Below are 16,463 nucleotides of genomic sequence, written 5' to 3'. Positions count from 1 at the left end.
TCTCAGCACCCTTAACAAACTCCGGTTCCCAGGACCCACAGCAGCCAAGTCCTGGTTGGCATCTGTCAGTCTTGAGAGACAATGGAGTGCACCGCTGTGAGTAAAGTCAAACCACTGTGTTCGCAGAACCAAACTGACCTCCCCAGGGCACAAGCCTGGGCAGTGGTCAGGGATGAGGGGAGTTGTAGTCCAGCCTCTGGGGGGCTGCAGGTTCCTCAGCCCCAGTCGACCCTCGACTGGTCAGAAGCTGGTAAATGCTTTGTTGCTGTTTAGACGTTTAGTCGTGTCCGACTCTTCGTGACCAGACCACGCCAGGCACTCCTGTCTTCCACAGCCTCCCGCAATTTGGTCAGACTCATGTTGGTAGCTTCAAGAACACTGTCCAACCATCTCGTCCTCTGTCGTCCCCTTCTCCTTGTGCCCTCCATCTTTCCCAACATCAGGGTCTTTTCCAGGGAGTCTTCTCTTCTCATGAGGTGGCCAAAGTATTGGAGCCTCAGCTTCAGGATCTGTCCTTCCAGTGAGAACTCAGGGCTGAGTTCCTTCAGAATGGAAAGGTTTGATCTTCTTGCAGTCCATGGGACTCTCAAGAGTCTCCTCCAGCACCAGAATTCAAAAGCATAAATTCTTCGGCAATGATCCTTCTTTATGGTCCCGCTCTCATTTCCATACATCACTACTGGGAAAACCATAGCTTTAACTATACGGACCTTTGTTGGCAAGGCAATGTCTCTACTTTTAAGATGCTGTCTAGGTTTGTCATTGCTTTTCTCCCAAGAAGCAGGTGTCTTTTAATTTCGTGGCTGCTGTCACCATCTGCAGTGATCATGGAGCCCAAGAAAGTAAAATCTCTCACTGCCTCCATTTCTTCCCCTTCTATTTGCCAGGAGGTGATGGGACCAGTGGCCGTGATCTTAGTTTTTTTGATGTTGACCTTCAGACCATATTTTGCGCTCTCCTCCTCCACCCTCATTAAAAGGTTCTTTAATTCCTTCTCACTTTCTGCCATCAAGGTTGTGTCATCTGCATATCTGAGGTTGTTGATATTTCTTCCGGCAATCTTAAATCCGGCTTGGGATTCATCCAGCCCAGCCTTTCGCATGATGAATTCTGCATATAAGTTAAACAAGCAGGGAGACAAAATACAACCTTGTCGTACTCCTTTCCCAATTTTGTGATCCGCAATAATAGTGGGCACGATGAACATGTGTAATCTGTTGCTTTCAGTTCCTCTCATTTCCCCACATTTCCACATCGGTTTGCAATGATTAAAAATAACAAAGCCCTCATGAAAATTCATCAGCATTTATTTGCTATATATATACATACATACTATGCTTGACCCACACATTTTTGCAAAGCAATTTCCCCATACACCAATATACATTTTTATACACACTTTACTCTATCCGCTGCATTTTTTGCACACATGACACGGGCTGGAGAGCTGTGCTGCAAAATTCAGACGTACGTGCATTTCAAAGGATGGCTGTGTTTCGGCTCACATACTTGTTTGGGGAGGTGCTCGCGGAGAGGATGCTTCGAACAATCCCCAGTGCACTCAAACACCCCTAAGCTGTAGAGATTCTCCATAGGTTGGCTCCCACACCTGTAGCGTCTCCTTGTGCTGGCGAGGGGGCACTGCATTGGCCCTGGTCCACAAAAACACACACACACTGTTTTGAGTGTGTTTTTGTGGCCGGAACAAGTTACTGAATTGTGCTTACGCATCTTGGCGGTCTGGATGGAGAGATGGGGCACGCACAGCTGTGTATTGAAACCTCTGGCTTTTGAGCGCTCGAAAGTGATTTGCCCAAAGATGGAAGGAAGAAAAGGTCCCAACAAAAAAGGAATTGCAACAGGTACTATTGGACTATGCCGAAATGACAGAGCTTACCAGAAGAACAGGAAATCGTTTATTGACTACAGTCATACCTCAGGATGAATACGCTTCAGGTTGAGCGCTTTCGGGTTGCGCTCTGCGGCAACCCAGAAGTAACGGAGTGCATTACTTCTGGGTTTTGCCACTTGTGCATGCGCAGACGGTCAAAATGATGTCACGCGCATGCGCGGAAGTGGCGAAACGCGGCCCACACATGCACAGACGAGCTGTCGCATCCTGCATTCCATTCGGGATGCGAACGGGGCTCCAGAACGGATCCCGTTCGCATCCCGAGGTAGCACTGTATTTACAAAAGTCTTGCAAACAGATTAAGACATTGGCTGGATTGATGTAAAGGCATGCAGTGCTATTAAACAACAGCTGATTATATGTGTTAAATAAAAAATAGGTTCAATTTGAAAATGCAGTAAAAATATTATATATATGTATAAGGAACTGCAGAAAGAAGGGGTGAGGAGTCGAAATATGATATAGTGGTACCTTTGTTCTTGAACGTAATCCATTCTGGAAGTCAGTTCAACTTCCAAAATGTTCCAAAACCAAGGTGTGGCTTCCAATTGGCACAGCCGCTCCGGAAACAATAGCCCACAACCAATTGGGCGTTCGGCTTCCAAAAAATGTCCAAAAACTGGAATACTTACTTCTGGATTTATGGTGTTTGGGAGCTGGAATGTTTGAGTATCAAGACGTTCAAGAACCAAATTTCCACTATACGTAATAACTTGATTTTTAAGAGGGGGTTTTGTTGTTGTTTTTTGCTATTTGTTTGTTGTAAAATGAAAATTATAAATAAAATTATTATTTATTATAAATAAAAATTATATATATATATATATATATATATATATATATATATGAGAATAGATAGATAGATAGATGAGAATATATATATATATATATATATATATATATATATATATATGAGAAACCTCTGGCTTCTTATCATGGAATGCATCCCTTTTGTGCAAAGGCAAGAGGCAAGTATGGGATGCGGGTGGCGCTGTGGGTTAAACCACAGAGCCTAGGACTTGCCAATCAGAAGGTCGGCGGTTTGAATCCCCACGACGGGGTGAGCTCCCGTTGCTCGGTCCCTGCTCCTGCCAACCTAGCAGTTCGAAAGCACGTCAAGTGCAAGTAGATCAATAGGCACCGCTCCGGCGGGAAGGTAAATGGCATTTCCATGCACTGCTCTGGTTCGCCAGAAGCGGCTTAGTCATGCTGGCCACATGACCTGGAAGCTGTACACTGGCTCCCTCGGCCAGTAAAGCGAGATGAGCGCCGCAACCCCAGAGTCGGCCACAACTGGACCTCATGGTCAGGGGTCCCTTTACCTTTAAGAGGCAAGTTTGTTGCTTTGCCTGTTCTGCCTCTGGCACAGTCCACCCCTGGCATGTGCCCAAGTTAACCATTCCCACCCTCCAAACCGAAGGACAGGGCAACGGCAGTGATGAATGGTGGCAGTTAAGGTTGTCGGCGAAATATGCTATGTCCTCCCCCCTTGCTTTTCAGTTGCCAATGAAAACAGAGCGAGGCCTGAAAGATCCCGAGAGCTCAAGGCAAAGTCCTGCAGTTGCAAAAAGGTGACTTTTATTATTTTTGCACAGTTACCTTTTGCAAAGATGCAAAAATCCATGGGGGGGGGGGGAATCAAAACGAAAAACAACCCCGGCTGTGACATTTGAAGGGGGGGGGGTCTACAAAATTCTGCACTGTTTGAAAAATTGTTCAAAGTGCCCTGTTAAATTAAGCTCTGAAGAAGAGAAAGAGGGAGGATGGTTGAGACTCATGAGTGGGCTTCATGCTAATAAATCCATTTTTAAGTGTTTTAACGTAATTATATTTCAGGCAGGGATGTGAACTCATTAAAGTTGCCTGTAATATACTGTGAGAACAGTGTGTATCCTCCAGAGGTTAAATGAGCATTTAATCTTAATTACAACTTCCATTGAAGGGTAAAATTAGAGAGGTTCATGCAGCCGGTTTAGCTCTGTGCCATGTGGAAAAGCAGGCTAGGATTCTAAGACACGGAGCATGGGCTGTTTGAACTGGGCTTGGCATCGCCCTCTTAAATTGTTTTCAAACACAATCTGTTACCTTTTTTGTTTCAGCCCACCAGAATGTGTTGTCTGTGAGTCCCTGAATGTTCAAAACTCTGTCCTAGCCTCTGGGCTGTCTCATTGCTGGGTTTCTTCAGAAATCGTAGAATCGTATTTACACTTCCCAAAAGGTAACACAAGCCAGCCACTGAAATTCTTTTTTTAAGAAAAAAAAATTATTTAAAGTTTTTTATTTATACAACAAGAAAAACAAACAAAAAACACAAATACCAAATTATACACAAATTACACATAATATTCTTAGCAAACAATAAAACATCTATTGGTCTTAACACTAAAGACCCAACCTCCCGTCTATTCCATACTTCAAATTCATATTACTTATTGCCAATACACATTTTTTTTAATAATTAAACTTATTCTCATTAAATCTAATTTCTTATAGCTACCTTACAACTATTACTGAAGTTCCTCGAATGCTGCAACAGAATTTAAACTACTATATTTATTTTTCAGATATTCTTTGAAAACCTCCCATTTAGAAACAAATTCCTGTTTTGATTTATTCTTTATTTTTTCTGATAAACCATCTAATTCAGCATATTCTGTCAGCTTTTGGACCCAATCTTGAATAGAGGGGATTTCATTACTCTTCCATTTTGCTGCGATCAAAACTCTTGCTGCTGCCGTGGCATATAAAAAGATACCCTTCCTCTTTTGCCAGCCACTGAAATTCACTCTCCTCCAAACTTTGTGATTTAGTTCTCCGGCAAGATAGCACATATAAAAATGCACAAACAGTTGTGCCTTGGTTCTCAAATAGAATGTGTTCCGGGAGTCAGTTCGACTTCTGGAACTGTTCGAAAACCAAGACGCAACTTCCGATTGGCTGCAGGAGCGTCCTGCAGCCAATCAGAAGTTGCGCCGGACATTTGGCTTCTGAAAACCGTTTGAAAACGCTCACTACAAGTTCCAAGGTATTCGGCAACCGAGGTACGACTGTACAGTCATACCTCATGTTACATTTGCTTCATGTTACGTTTTTTCAGCAACCTGGCAACCCGGAAGTACCGGAAAGGGTTATTTCCGGGTTTCGCTGATCACGCATGCGCAGTAGCACTAAATCGCGCTTCGCACATGCGCACAAGCGCCAAATCACGCTGCGCACCTGCGCAGATACGGCGCTTCAGGTTGCGGGCTTTTCATGTTGCAAACGGGCCTCCGGAACAGATCCCCTTCACAACCAGAGATACCACTGTATATGGGAAAGCACAAAATAATTGTGCCTGTTGTTGAAAACAAAATGCATTATGTTCAGGGAAATTGCATGTGAAAATGTGCATGGATCGGGCAAAACTGCATAGAAAAAATGTGTGCATTGAGGAGAAATGAGCATGAAACTGCTGGCAAATTTTCATGGGCACCCTTTATTTAAATAAATAATAAAAATAAAAATAAATGATGATTAAAAAATTATAATTGTGTCTCCGCTTTCAATTCACAGAGTCTTTTTCACGGTCTGTTGACATTCGGTATGAATTTGGTTTACATTCAGTCATAGACATTGGGGAGGAAAGAGAGGAGGGATAATGATCTCCCCTCATTTTAAAAACAAATTCTCTTTATTAAAGAATTTTGGGGTGACAAAGGTACATACAAGCATTCCTGCTGTCAGTTCATTGAGTTCTTTCTGCAGATCTTTCATATTCAATGTGAGGCACTAATGTTAGAGACAGAATAAAGTTGGGGGGAGAACAAAGTGATGGGGGGGAGAGAAGGCGGAGGAACCATAAGAGCTTCATTAAAGTGCCAAGGGTATTAAAATCCAAGGCCATTAAAATGAAAAGTTGTGCTTGGGCGCCTCCTCTCTGCAATACCATGAACTGCATTGGAAAAGGGAAAGAAAACAGGACCGTGCTGAATGTAAAAGAAGAAACAGGCCTCATAATAGAGCTTTCCAAACTGTGTGCCGCAACACGGTAGTGTGTCGGCTGCAGTTTGTAGGTGCGTCTCATGAACGCTCCTCCTGGGGCTGGAAAGGGGTTAGTTTAACCTCCGGTTTGACAGTAAAGCTGGATTACTGTGTCGCTGCATGTCTAAAAAGTGCGTCACCAGCATGAAAAGTTTGGAAAGCTCTGCCTTCAAAGCTCCCTGGTTCCTTTAGGGATGAGTAGAATCTGTGGCTCTCAATATATTGTTGGACTCCGATTCCCATAATCCCTTCTCATTGTTCATGCTGGCTGGGGCTGAAGGGAGCTGGAGTCCCCAGAACATCTGCAGGGCCACAGATTCCTCGCCCGGCGACTTAGCTTTACGGTTTCCAAGAGCCTTTCGAGCCTGAATTTTTAGTGCTGTTGCAGGAATTTATGTATAGGTTGGGGGGGTTGCCCCTCCAGCAGATATCATGCACATGCAGCCCACTACCAAAATGAGCACAATCACTTTTGTGACTTTTGTGATTTGTCCCCACAAAACACTTCATCACAGTTTCTTCCTATCTATTCAAAGGGCCTTTGATACCAAATGAAAAGAATTCACTGATAGATGTATCTTTGTACTGGCTCACTGGGAAAACTTCAGAAATTCATATAGACATGTGAGCTCAGCTCCTCAGCAGCCCCTCTGCCTGAGTGATAATCCCTGACATCCTGATACCTGAGTGCCAGACAGGTAGCCATTCCAGAAATAACAAATCCAGATGAAGACAAAGGGGTGTGATTAACTTGGCTGGGAAACAGGGAAATGTAAAGATCTCTTTTGTTACACTTGATGGGTGTTTGGTGGAAGGCAAGGAGAACCATGGGGCAGGGTCCAGGATGCTCAGATTACGGCCACCAGACCTCCCCTTTCATGATGTAACCATGTTGCATTAGTGATGTAGTTTGTGGGGATGTAACATGGGGATTAGCGGCTAATAAAAGTTTGGGTTCTCTTTTGTTTGGGGCTTCCATCTTGTTCCACCTTGTGGCAGGTGGGAGTCTGGTCACGACAGTCTTCAATAAAGACCAAGCCTACTGGCTGCTGTTTCGCTCTGGTATTCCTGGCTGGTGTCCTTGTTTTTTCGTCCAAGGGAGCCCTCAGATTTCTCCGTTAACAGTGCGCACAAGATGTGCCATGGCAGTACGGCCCTGCTGAGCTAGAAACCATTAGATGGATTCAGAGGGTAGCCTGCTGATCTTTGCATGAAGGGCGTTATACAAATTTCATAGAATCTTAGAAGAGGCGGAAGGTACCCAAGGCTCATCTAGTCCAACCCCCTGCAATGCAGGAAAATTTGATAAATTTAATAAATAAAAAATAAAATAGAGCATGTCAAGGTATGGCTGGGAATATCCCCTTCCTCAAACCCTGGAGATCCTTTGCCAGTCAGTGTTGACGATACTGGCCAGCTGGACCAATGGCGTTGTAGGGCAGCTTACGACGTTATTAAGGCTGCGTACAAAGCATAACTTCGCAGCACAGTCTTTCTCTCAAAGAATTATGGGTACTGTAGTTTGTTAAGGGGACACGGGTGGTGCTGTGGGTTAAATCACAGAGCCTTAGACTTGCCAATCAGAAGGTCGGCAGTTCGAATCCCCATGACGGGGCGAGCTCCCGTTGCTTGGCCCCTGCTCCTGCCAACATAGCAGTTCAAAAGCACGTCAAAGTGCAAGTAGATAAATAGGTACCTCTCTGGCAGGAAGGTAAACAGTGTTTCCGTGAGCTGCTCTGGTTCGCCAGAAGCGGCTTAGTCATGCTGGCCACATGACCCGGAAGCTGTACGCCAGCTCCCTCAGCCAATAAAGTGTGATGAGCACCGCAACCCCAGAGTCGGTCACGACTGGACCTAGGTCCCTTTACCTTTACCTAGTTTGTTAAGATTTTCTGGGACTGGTAACTCTGTCTAGGGGGGACGACTTTCCTTTTCTCCCTCTGCTGCGGTCTGGTGGGGGGGGGTGAATGGCTTCTCCCAGAACTTCAGTATCTTTTAGTAATATCCACTCTTTCATCCAACTCCAGCTTGCTGCTTCAAAATATCTTTTTAAGTCTGGGTCTGCAAATCCCCCAATTTCTTTTGGCCCCATCATTATTTCTGATTTTATTCTGCCGGGTGTCAGGTGAGGGGAAAGAGGCCCTATGGAGGCTTGAAACAGCAGCATATGGAGGGGGGGGAGGACACAGAGGGCGGGTTGCCCCAGGCACAAAATTTGTCAGGGGCACAAAATTTCAGCGCCTGGTGCTGCCACAATCCAGCTGCACGCTTCCATCACCGGGCTCCGCTGAATATTGCAGCAGTGAGTTCCGCAGGCTTAGGTTGGAAGGTAAAAGAAGACTACAGGCAAGAAATTGAAGCAAACCAGTGGCCAGGAGGCCTGATCTTTATTGTTGCAACAAGGCTCCAAACTACAACATAGTAGAAGCAGAGAGAAGCCCCAAACAAAGGAAAAATCCTCTTTTGATCAGTTCCCCAAAGTTCCCCACAACACCCTTAGTAAAACACCATATATTTGTCTTAACTATGCCATAAATTGGGAGGGGTCTTCTGGCAGAAACCTGAGCACCAGGCTGAGCACCCTCACAAGACCTCCACCTTCCAATCTTTACGTGAAACAAAAGTACCGGTATTTGCATGTTCCCGTTTTCCCAGCCAGGTTAAGCACACCCTATTGTCTTGACAGAGACCCCAATCCACTGAGGTTGGGTTTACGATTGTTCTTGGAATGACTACCTGTCTGGCACTCAGGTGCCAGGATGCCAGTGATGATCAGTGGGGCTGCTGAGTACTGTGGCCTCACACTTTGGGGATTACAGCTGCCCCTACTCATGTCCCTAGCTCCTTCCCTGCTAGCCATTTTCCTTCTGAGTAGAACAATGTTGGAATGGTGTAAATCCGTCGCTGGAGTGATTTTATATGAATTTCTGAAGTTTTCCCATTGAGCCAGTAGGTGGATGCACTTATCAGTTAATTGCTACATTAGGTAATAGAGGGTGGCGCTGTGGTCTAAACCACTGAGCCTCTTGGACTTGCTGATCAGAAGGTCGGCAGTTCGAATCCCCGCGATGGAATGAGCTCCTGTTGCTCTGCCCCAGCTCCTGCCAACCTAGCAGTACGAAAGCACGCCAGTGCAAGTAGATAAATAGGTACAGCTCCGGCGGGAAGGTAAACGGCGTTTTGGTGCGCTCTGGTTTCCGTCACAGTGTTCCGTTGCGCCAGAAGTGGTTTAGTCCTGCTGTCCACATGACCCGGAAAGCTGTCTGTGGACAAACGCCGGCTCCCTCGGTCTGAAAGCAAGATGAGCGCTGCACCCCATAGTCGCCTTTGACTGGACTTAACTGTCCAGGGTTCCTTTACCTTTACTTTAATTGCTACATTTGGTATGTGAGGCTCTTTGTCTTTGCCTCATAATGTGGCTTGTGGGGAGGGGGTAGGTCTCTCACTCCCCTTCCAATTTTCTGGTAACAATATGGCTTCTCCATGCTAACCAGGAAGTGATCTCTGCAGCCAACAGAACAAATCATAGAATCATAGAGTTGGAAGAGACCACAAGGGCCATCGAGTCCAACCCCCTGCCAAGCAGGAAACACCATCAGAGCACTCCTGACATATGGTTGTCAAGCCTCTGCTTAAAGACCTCCAAAGAAGGAGACTCCACCACACTCCTTGGCAGCAAATTCCACTGTCAAACAGCTCTTACTGTCAGGAAGTTCTTCCTAATGTTTAGGTGGAATCTTCTTTCTTGTAGTTTGGATCCATTGCTTCATGTCCGCTTCTCTGGAGCAGCAGAAAACAACCTTTCTCTCTCCTCTAGGTGACACCCTTTTATATATTTGAACATGGCTATCATATCACCCCTTAACCTCCTCTTCTCCAGGCTAAACATGCCCAGCTCCCTTAGCCGTTCCTCATAAGGCATCGTTTCCAGGCCTTTGACCATTTTGGTTGCCCTCCTCTGGACACGTTCCAGTTTGTCAGTGTCCTTCTTGAACTGTGGTGCCCAGAACTGGACACAGTACTCCAGGTGAGGTCTGACCAGAGCAGAATACAGTGGCACTATTACTTCCCTTGGGTGACCTTGGGCCAGTCACTTAAATCTTTTTATCTCTGCAGCTGTGATCTCCTGGGTAATGCAGATAGGCAGTTGAATGCACATGCGTACAGTGGTACCTTGGGTTAAGAACTTAATTCGTTCTGGAGGTCCATTCTTAGCCTGAAACTCTTCTTAACCTGAAGCACAACTTTAGCTAATGGGGCCTCCCGCTGCCACCGCCATGCGATTTCTGTTCCCATCCTGAAGCAAAGTTCTTAACCCGAGGTACTATTTCTGAGTGAGCAGAGTCTGTAACCTGAAGCGTCTGTAACCTGAGGTACCACTGTACTCCGCTGCCCTCCTTCCCAACCATCATTTGTGGCCTTCCTCTGGGAGCCAGTGTGGTGTAGTGGTTAAGAGAGGTGGTCTCGTAATCTGGGGAACCGGGTTCGCGTCTCCGCTCCTCCACATGCAGCTGCTGGGTGACCTTGGGCCAGTCACACATCTTTGAAGTCCCTCAGCCCCACTCACCTCACAGAGTGTTTGTTGTGGGGGAGGAAGGGAAAAGGAGATTTTTAGCCGCTTTGAGACTTTAGCCGCCGTTTTGGGGGAGAAAAAAAAAGGAAAAGAAAAGATTAATGGCTTTCTCCTCCATAACTCTGTCCAAAACCATCCAAGCTGGTGGTTCATGTTCTATGGCGGATTTCTCCAGGTAAGCCTGAGTTCTCTCATTATGAGAGAAGGGTTCGTTCTCTCTCTCTCTCTCGCATCTCTTCTTACCACCCACAATTTTAACATTATAATTTAAGACAACAAAGGCTGTCACTAGGTGTGTCCGGCGCCTGCTTCCTGAATTAGATGCCCACATGAGCACAAATTACTAGCTTTGTAGCATGAGCCAACTGCCTCTAATGAATGGGGAAAAGGTGTCATTGGCCGCCGCATAGCCTTCTTATCAGTCATTTGCCTTCTCATGCAAATCAGCCGGTTGGACGAGATGCTCCCAGGATAGATACTCCTGGCAGGAATTCTGAGATTGCCAGGAAGCTCCTGCCAATCTGTATGACGCAGAACTGATCATGGAAGTCCCATCCAGGGCCATGCAACTTAACACCAATCAAAGGGTGATGAATTGCTTTTCTTTGAATCAATCAAATCTAAGCAAACACTTGCATTAACAGACAGTCAAATGTATTTATTTTGCCCCACGTTGGGCAAAAGATCCCTGGCTGGACCAGACCTTCATGGTCCTTTCCAACTCTACAATTCTATGATTCTGTGAAGTCTTTGATTCTATCACCACCACCATTTTATTATTTATACCTCGCCCATCTGGTTGCATTGCCCCAGCCACTCTGGCCAGCTTCCAACACATATGAAAAACATAATAAAACATCAAACAGTGTCCTGATACAGGGCTGCCTTCAGATGTCTTCTAAAAGTTGTGTAGGGCCCAGGGCAGCAGACACACTAGCAATAAAACATCTAAAAATAATTTTAATGCAGGTGCAGACTGGGAACGGTCTGCTCTTAAGAGACCGATTGAAAGAGGAAAGTCTTCAGGAACCACTGAGAAATACAAGAGAAATTGTGTCTGTCTAATATTCCAGTATTGGAGCTGAGACTCCAATACTTTGGCCACCTCATGAGAAGAGAAGACTCCCTGGAAAAGACCCTGATGCTGGGAAAGATGGAGGGCACAAGGAGAAGGGGATGACAGAGGACGAGATGGTTGGACAGTGTTCTCGAAGCTACAAACATGGGTCTGACTAAACTGCGGATGGCAGTGAAAGACAGGAGTGCCTGGCGTGCTCTGGTCCATGGGGTCACGAAGAGTCGGACACGACTGAACGACTAAACAACAACAATATTCCAGGAGAAGGTATTCCACAGGCTTGAGGTGCCGCAACACTAAAGGCCCATTTCCCATATTGTGGGGAACAGACCTCTTGATAAGATGGTATCTATAAGAGACCCTCACCTGCAGAGCACAGGGACATATAGAAGACAGGGACATATAGAAGACAGAGGCCGTGTGTGTGTGTGTGTATTGTTAGGCAGGGTTGCCAAAATCTGCACTTCTGACGTGGGTTGCCATTCGTCCGGATTTTCCCAGACATTTCCGTGATTTCCACCCGGACACAGTTTCCAGTGGTCAAATCCCGGCAATGTCTGGGAAATTCCAGACATATGGTAACCCTATTGTAAGGAGTTTAAGGGCTCAGTCTGGGTTATTCTTCATCATCATCATCATCATTTATTATTTATACCCTGCCCATCTGGCTGGGCAGCTTCCAACAGAATATTAAAATACAATAATCTATTAAACATTAAAAGCTTCCCTAAACAGGGCCGCCTTCAGATGTCTTCTAAAAGTCTGGTAGTTGTTTTCCTCTTTGACATCCGGTGGGAGGGCGTTCCACAGGGCGGGTGCCACCACCGAGAAGGCCCTCTTTAGTCTTTAGGTCCCTTCCATCTTGTATCTCTGAGAGTGGAATGTTTAGCTAGTTAAGTGCCCTGATTTAACATATCCAAAGGAGCTGCTCTGTTGCCGTGGAGACAAATGGGAGGACCTTTCCCCACCTCACCTGGCACCCTAGGGTGCAGAACGAAAGGCCAAGGGATAGCTGGGTTCAGGAGAGTTGTGTGTGTGAGTTGGGCTGAAGCTGGAAGCTTGAGAGACAGAAACTGATGGCTGCCCCACCAACTTAGATGTACCTGAAAGATAATCTCCCCTTTATTCCTACTTGCCTTTTCTCTGAATGAAATAGTTCCAAATGCTGCAAACTTTCCCAGAGTCCCTCTGTCCCTGCCTTCAGCAAGCAAACCATTTCTCTGAGACTCCTTCCCATTCATTGATAAGTGATTGGTTCACTGCTTTGTTGCAATGGCCGGATAAAGTACGTGAAGTTCTCTACTGGCAAAAAGTTATATTCTCCTTGCCTGCTTTTGCTCAGGAATCTGTTTACAAAAACAACTGAAGACAGTTGAAATGCGAGCAATCCCCCTGTTATTTTAACAATTCTGAAGTGCCGTGTAAGTGCTAAATGGTGGAATCTACGAACATATAAGAAACGCTGTGAAAATGCTTTTTAAAAAAAAGTTTTGAAAAATAAAATGAATTTCGCATAGCTCACTGTCGCCGTCTTGTGTCACATTTGCATATTGCACTTCACAACACATTTAAAACACTTTATTTGCAGCTGTATAGCTGAGTCCCTTGTTTTTGCTATGGCTTCTGTGCCTTCATTTCTGTAGTTGAGTCAAGCACCATCGTTGGTAAATGAGCGCAAGTGCTTTAGTGAAACAGTAGGTATACATTTTGGTAATACCTAGGTATATAATAATAATAATAATAATAATAATAATAATAATAATTTATTATTTATACCCTGCCTGTCTGGCTGGGTTTCCCCAGCCACTCTGGGCAGCTTCCAACAAAATATTAAAAATACAATAAAACATCAAACATTAAAAACTTCCCTAAACAGGGCTGCCTTCAGATGTCTTCTAAAAGTCAGATAGTTGTTTATTTCCTTGACAACTGACGGGAGGGCGTTCCACAAGGCGGGCGCCACCACTGAGAAGTCCCTCTGCCTGGTTCCCTGTAACCTCACTTCTCATAGTGAGGGAACCACCAGAAGGCCCTCAGGGCTAGATCTCAGTGCCCGGGCAGAATGATGGGGGTGGAGACGCTCTTTAAGGTATACTGGGCTGAGGCCATTTAGGGCTTTCAAGGTCAGCACCAACACTTTGAATTGTGCTCAGAAACGTACTGAGAGCCAATGTAGGTCTTTCAAGACAGTGTTATGTGGTCTTGGCGGCCGCTCCCAGTCACCAGTCTAGCTGCCGCATTCTGGATTAGTTGTAGTTTCTGGGTCAACTTCAAAGGTAGCCCCACGTAGAGCGCATTGCAGTAGTCCAAGCGGGAGATAACTACAGCATGCACCACTCTGGCGAGACGGTCCGCAGGCAGGTAGGGTCTCAGCCTGTGTACCAAATGGAGCTGGTAGACAGCTGCCCTGGATACAGAATTGACCTGCGCCTCGGTGGACAGCTGTGAGTCCAAAATGACTCCCAGACTGCACACCTGGTCCTTCAGGGGCACAGTTACTCCATTCAGCACCAGGGAGTCCTCCACACCTGCCCGCCCCCTGTCCCCCAAGAACAGTACTTCTGTCTTGTCAGGATTCAACCTCAATCCATTAGCCGCCATCCATCCTCCAACTGCCTCCAGGCACTCGCACAGGGCCTTCACCGCCTTCACTGGTTCTGATTTGAAAGAGAGGTAGAGCTGGGTATCATCTGCATATTGATATTGATATATATGTATTTTGTTATTCTAGCTTGATCAAAATTATTTATGATTTCATAGCAGGTAGATAGTTAAGAGCTTAGGCGGTTTCAGCAGTGGGAGCTGGGCGCCCCCCAGAATTCGGCCCCCGGGTGCCCAGCACCCCTTGCACCCTCGGGAGGACGGCCCTGGATGAGGCACAGTGAAACAAAAACACTCATGGAGGATGAAGAGCAGAACTAGTAAGGGGTGTGGCCTGAGAAAAGGTTGTGTGTGAGTCGGTGGAAGAAGATTGGAAAAAATTCAAAGTATATTTACAGAAATACTGCAAAATTAATGAATGTTAGAAGAATGCTGGAATGAAGTTATATGGTTTTAGCAGAAATGTTATAAAGAATTAAGCAAAAATTGATTGTTAATGTGCCAAAGTGGAAAACTTAAAGTTAGATTGTGTTAAGATAAATTATAGAACAAAAAATTGAGAAAGATGGAAAGGATTTGCTGAAATAGCTAATTGAACTAGAATACAAAAAAGGGAGGTGAGAGGAGGTCGATGAAACAAGTAAATGAAAGGTAAAGATATGGAAATAATGGATTTGTTTTTAAATGTTTTGGTTTTTCTTGTTGTTTTGATGTATTGTTTTTTTTTTTTTTCTTTTTATTTTCGATGTATTGTTTGTTAAATTTTTTATTCTTTTTTCCTTTTCTTTTTTCTATAACTATTAAACTTCTAATAAATATTATTTTCAAAAAAAGAGAGAGAAAAAAGGTTGTGTGTGGCTGGGGAGGTTCACAAGGGCTGGATAATAGAAGCTTGGCTCCTGCCCTGAGGTTCCCACCCTGGAATGAAGACGCCACACTCCCTTATTATATAACAACTAGCTAGAGGCTCTTGGGCTTTAGGTGGTGCACAAACCATCCATTTAAAGTGCATGACTTTCCCCCAAATAATCCTGGGGATTGTAGTTTAAGGGTGCTAGGAATTGTAGCTCTTTGTGGAGCAAGCTACAATTCCCAGGATTCTCTGGGGGAAAGTCAAGTGCCTTAAGGAAGATTTAAATCTGTGTGTGCAGCCTTATATACAAGAGCAATTGGGGTGTTTTTTTTTTTAAATAATAAATGGCTTCTATAATGTTCTGAAACAATATATAAGTTTATGGATATTAATTGGAGGGGGGGACAGATAAGGCTACATCTGCACTAATGTGCAAAGGACCAGCCCAATACATCTTGCATCTCACTGTGGTGTAGTGGTTCAGAGCAGTGGACTCATAATCTGGGGAACCGGGTTCGCGTCTCCGCTCCTCCACATGCAGCTGCTGGGTGACCTTGGGCTAGTCACACTTCTCTGAAGTCTTTCAGCCCCACTCACCTCACAGAGTGTTTGTTGTGGGGGAGGAAGGGAAAGGAGAATTTTAGCCGCTTTGAGGCTCCTTCGGGTAGTGATAAAGCGGGATATCAGATCCAAACTCCTCTTCTCTTCTTCACCCAAGACTGATCAAGTTTACTTATTTTACCCGAGGCAGAAATTCCTATATGCGGCCTCCCTGGCAGTAAAAATGCTGTGGTGATAAACTGAACAACTAATAATTTGCTTTTATTTTGTGACATCTAAAAGCAGCTGCCTGAGTAAGCCCATCTGCCAAATGACAGGTCAGACCCTGAATAGAGGCCCACCCTGCACGGTTATCGTAAGGCTTCTTGAATCCATGTGGAGATTTTCTTTTTATGTAAAATACTGTTGTGAGTTGCGGTGTGTATGTGTGTATAGCCTACATGATGCCCGGGTCCCTTCCAATTCCTGCGGCCCTAGATCCAGCAAAGCTTAAAATCAACGCCGGAGTGGTCCCGCACACATTTACTCAGAATTAAGGCCTGCAATGTTCAATAAGGCTTGTTGTTGTTGTTGAGTCGTTCTTCGTGACCCCCTGGACCAGAGCACGCCAGGCACTCCTGTCTTCCACTGCCTCCCACAGTTTGGTCAAACTCCTGCTGGTAGCTTCGAGAGCACTGTCCAACCATGTTGTCCTCTGTTGTCCCCTTCTCCTTGTGCCCTCCATCTTTCCCAACATCAGGGTCTTTTCCAGGGAGTCTTCTCTTCTCATGAGGTGGCCAAAGTATTGGAGCCTCAGCTTCACGATCTGTCCTTCCAGTGAGCACTCAGGGCTGATTTCCTTAAGAATGGATCGGTTTGATCTTCT

The 16,463-nt window shown here is 45.4% G+C and overlaps 1 protein-coding gene across 2 annotated transcripts in view; it reads left to right on the top strand.

Moving 5' to 3' along the window:
* The window catches only part of CIITA (class II major histocompatibility complex transactivator), a 1,021,617-nt gene that overhangs the window by 288,102 nt on the left and 717,052 nt on the right, over positions 1–16,463 (top strand). The window lies entirely within an intron of this gene.

The sequence above is a fragment of the Podarcis tiliguerta genome (assembly GCF_965153285.1).
Source record: "Podarcis tiliguerta genome assembly, chromosome: 14".
Lineage (NCBI taxonomy): Eukaryota > Metazoa > Chordata > Lepidosauria > Squamata > Lacertidae > Podarcis > Podarcis tiliguerta.
Note: the sequence above shows the minus strand (reverse complement) of the source record. Positions and strands in the feature narration are given on the sequence as shown.